A 4,866-nucleotide genomic window follows, 5' to 3' on the forward strand; every position below is an offset into this window, starting at 1 on the left:
TCCAAGCTCACCAGCTGCTCCTCAGAAACCTTATTCTGGATCACTATAGGACGGGATTGACTCAATGGCACTTAACAACAAAGTACATATATGGCACCAGGACACTATATGTACATTGGCGCTGTAGGATAAGCACTAGACTGCAAACCAAAATATCAACAGTTCAAACCCACCACCTTCTCCTTGGAAACCCTACACAGATTTGCTTTGAGTCAGAACTGACTCAACAACACTTAACAACAAACAACACATATATATCTACCACTCTTGCTCCCTTGCCCATTCATTCTATGACTGAATCCACTTATCTGTGCATAGAACACTGTTGTTCTAAGCTTGTGTGTGACACTTAGCAACAATAACCTTTAGCTTAATTTCTGAGGGACAGCTGGATAACCGAGAATAAAACAGAGACATTTTAATTAACAGTTATAAATATACAATCCACACAATATAATACAAATAAATAAAACATACATATGTATGGTGTTGTTGTTAGGTGCCATCAAATTGGTACTGACTCATAGTGACCCTTTGCACAACAGAGTGAAACACTGCTCAGTCCCGGGCTAACCTCACAATTGTTTCCATACTGGAGCCCATTGATGCTGTCATTTTTGCCAATCCATCTCACTGGGGTTTCCTTTGTCTCTAACCTTCCACCTTATCAAACATGATATCCTTCTCCAGTGACTGGTCTCTGCTGACAATATATCTGAAATATGAGAGACGAAGTCTGGCCATCCTGGCCTCCAAGGAGTGCTCTGGCTGCACTTCTTCCAAAACAGATCTGTTTGTTCTTTTGGCAGCCCATGGCACTTTCAATATTCTCCTCCAACACCATAACTCAAAAGCATCAATTCTTCTACAGTCTGCCTTATTCACTGTCCAGCTTTCACATACATATGAGGTTATTGAAAATACCATGACTTGGGTCAGGCGCACCTTATCCTCAAGCTTACATCTTTGCTGTTCAACAATTTAAAAATGTCTTGTGCAGCAATTTTGCCTAATGCAATATGTTGTTTGATTTCTTGATTGCTGCTTCCATGAGTGTTGATGGTTGTTCAAAGAAAAATGAAGACCTTGACAACTTCAGTATATACATGTTTATATGCTAGTGTGCCATGGAGTTGGTTCTGACTCATAGTGACCTTGCATAGGGTTTCTGAAGCTGTAAATCTATACAGGAGAAGAAAGCCTCATCTTTGTCCCATGGAACAGCTAGTAGTTTCGAACTGCAGACCTTGAGGTTAGCTGCCCAACTCATAACCACTATGCTACTAGAGTTCTTTATATGTTTATATATGTATATATATATAAACATATAAGGAGCTCTGGTACATATATATATATATGGTAGCGTAGTGGTTACGATTCGGGCTGTGAACCACAAGGGCAGCAGTTCAAAACTACCAGCTGTTCCACAGGAGAAAGATGAGGCTTTCTGTTCCAGTAAAGATTTACAGCCTCGGAAACTCTGTACAGGGTCGCTATGAGTTGGAACTGACTCCACGGCACATAATCACCACCATATATATTAAATATATATGTATATATATATTTCCCCAAATTATCAGGATCTCTGCTTTTGCTCTGGTATAATTGTTCTTGTCAGAAGCCAGTACTTACAGGGTTTCTTTAAGAATCAGACCAGGTGTTTTCTGCTCTATGTGGTGTCAGCATGAAATGGTTCCCAGATTATTCCAGTGTTAATCTCATCTATAGAAGTCCTGGTGTGGTTCTCTAGTTAATGTGCTGGATTGCAAGGTCAGATTGAACTGAGAGGTCAGAAGTTCAAGCTCACCAGCCGCTTCTCAGAAACCCTATACAAGTTTGGAACTGACTCAACGGCACTTAACAACAACAGCCTCATCTCCACATGCACTGTTACTATTAAAGATGTGACCAGGGCTCCACAATTGTCTTCTTGGCTATTTCTTATGCAGACTATACTTAGGCAAACAAGAAGCAATTGTTTGTTTTGCTGTTTAATCACAGCTCTTCTAACTTGGCTGAAATTTCACAGTGCTTCTATTATAAACCCCATTTTTTCTTTTTTTGATGCATGTTTCTCCTTAAATTGAATCTTTCCATGGACCAAATTTAGTGGTTTGTGCTCACTTTGTCTTTATATTTTATTTCATACCCTTTTAAAATATTTTAGTTATGAGCTTGTAAGCAGTCATGAAACATATAAACTGTAGTGTTTTTCCATTCAAGAGGTATGACTGAGGCAGTAGAGGTATTGGGAGTGGATCCAGACCGTTTTTGAAGCTGGTAGATCTTGATGTCTCTGCTATTTGCTTCATGTGACAGGAACACTGAATGGTCCAGAGTAAGGTGATAGCAAGGAACAGTTAACCAGCTCAGTTTCTACAGCTACTCAGTCATGTCAGGTTATGGGTGTCTTGTGCTTAAATGCTACTTCTCTCTGTTCTTTCCCAGATATGAACTTTTTCTTCTGGTAGCATCTTCCCTCCACAGAGACTGAGTTACTAGCTCTCTTCACCCTTTGTCAATACTAGGTTTTTTAGGCTTATCTCGGTCTGCCTCCTGTTGCAAGGTTAATAATTGATGGTGATTTACCAATTACAGGGACAACCAGGTGCCTTGAATACTGTGCACTTGTGATATCCTTTTATAGATTCATCAGTTCCCATGTTGTGATTAAAACATCTGATGAATAAACTTAAGATCTATGGAATCTCCCAAAATAACACATTTTACAATGTGATCCTTTACTTAATACATAAAATGAGGGAAGTGAAAATGAATTTTATATGTAACCCTAAAGTGCTCTTACACTGAAATGCATACTTGTCTATGAGAAAATGGAATATTTCCTGTTTCTGAGAAAACAAAGGGAGCATTTACTTTTATGAAAAATACACAAGGGTAAGTCTAGAAGTATTGCTATAAAATCATTTTTGTTGTTGTTCTGTGCTGTCAAGTCAGTTCTGACTCACGATGACTCATAGCGTTTCAAAGGAGCAGTGGGTGAGTTTGAACCATCAACGTTGTGGTTAGAAGTACAATGTTGACCCTACAGTGCCATAAATATTTTATTAGTCAAAAATATCAAAATGTAAAGCTACTATTTCTCAAAATGTCCACCATGTGGTATTTCCATCTTAAATGCTTCACTCTCAAATTTACACTACGTAAAGTTTGGGCATCATTGTTTAGTTGAGTGCTACTGAGTCTGTTTTGACTCATCGCAACCCTGCATAGGGTTTCTGAGGAGATTTTTGTGGGTTGAAGCCTTTAACTTGTGATTAGCAGTCCAGAGATTATTGTACAGTGTCATACCAGGATTCTTGAGCATCCTAGAGAAATTCAAACTATATCATTTTCAAGGTGATTTAGTTTGGGGAACACAAGGAAGTCTGAAAAGAAAATACCAGAATTATAGGGTAGCTAGCCTGGAGCGTAGTGGTTACGAATCGGGCTGCGAACCTTAAGGTCAGCGGTTCGAAACTACCAGCTGCTCCGCGGGAGAAAGATGAGGCTTTCTACTCCTGTAAAGATTTACACCCTCGGAAACCCTGTACAGGGTCGCTATGGGTCGGAACCGACTCGACGGCACTTAACAACAACAACAACAAGCCTGGTGTGGCACTTTAGGATAAGCAAAGGACTGCAAGGTTGGTTTGAACCACAAGGTCAGTGGTTCAAACTCAACAGTCACTTCTTGGAAACCCTATACTGAGTACTGAGTTGCTATGGGTCAGAATGAACTCAATGGCACTTAACAACAGCAACAAAATAGGATAGATGTGATAAGGTTTAACAATAAAATTATCATAGGATAACGACTGCTACAATTTAAAATGAGCAGGTACATTGCTGCAGGGGAAAAAGTTCCTCAGAACAACTTTCCTAGCCCTTACTCATCAGTGTAGGATTCAATTTCCTTAAAACTTCATCATCATTATTATAATATATATATTTTCATAATTTTTGTCCCTATAGGAAATCTAATTAAGATTATCCCTTTGGAATCTCAAAAAGAGTTGTCACAACCTTGCTAGTTGACATCTCTACTTTGAATTTAACAGACCCAGTTGTTTCCCTCTGAAGTCACTGTTTTGATTAAAACTCTTTTGTTGTTGTAAAGCACATTAATATGATGACCACCACCCATCTGTCACTTTGTCATACTGTAGTGGCTTGCCTGCTATTGCGAATCTGGAAACTATGCCACAAGTGTTTTACATACTAAAAGTGTCAAGCATGGTGGACAAGTTTCAGCTGAGCATCCAGGCAAAGACACACTGGGAAGGAGCAGAAAGTTACTTCCTAATGTATACTCACTGAAAACCTTATTAATAGCAGGGGAATACTGTCAGCACCAGAATATTGAATACTGAAACATGAGGAGCACCAGACTATTGTTAGATAAAGTGCCAGAAAATGAGCCTCTCAGGTTGAAGGACTCAAAATACGATTGGGGGAAAGCTGCCTCATCAAAGTACAGCTGACCATGATGACACAGTTGAGATAAAGGTTTTGGGACCTTCGTTTGCTGAGGAGGCACAACTCACAATTAAGAAAATTGGCTGTAAGCAACCATTAATAATCAGAACACGGAATGTACAAAGTATGAATCTAGGAAAATTGGGAATTGTAAAAAATGAAATGGAATGCATAAACATCAATTCCCTAGGCATTAATGAGCTGAAAAATGGTTTTGGCCATTTTGAATCTGACAACCACATGATTTACTATGAAGGGAATGACAAATTGAAGAGGAATGGTGTCACATTCATCATCAAAAAGATCATATCAAGATCTATCTGAAGTACAGCACTGACTCTGATAAGATCGTATCTGTACACCTACAAGGAAAACTAGTTAATACCA

The 4,866-nt window shown here is 39.0% G+C and overlaps 1 pseudogene; it reads right to left on the bottom strand.

Annotated features, from left to right (window-relative positions):
- LOC102824633 overlaps nt 1-4,866 on the bottom strand; it is a 121,399-nt pseudogene that overhangs the window by 115,855 nt on the left and 678 nt on the right.

Source organism: Chrysochloris asiatica, unplaced genomic scaffold, assembly GCF_000296735.1.
Source record: "Chrysochloris asiatica unplaced genomic scaffold, ChrAsi1.0 scaffold00143, whole genome shotgun sequence".
Classification (NCBI taxonomy): domain Eukaryota; kingdom Metazoa; phylum Chordata; class Mammalia; order Afrosoricida; family Chrysochloridae; genus Chrysochloris; species Chrysochloris asiatica.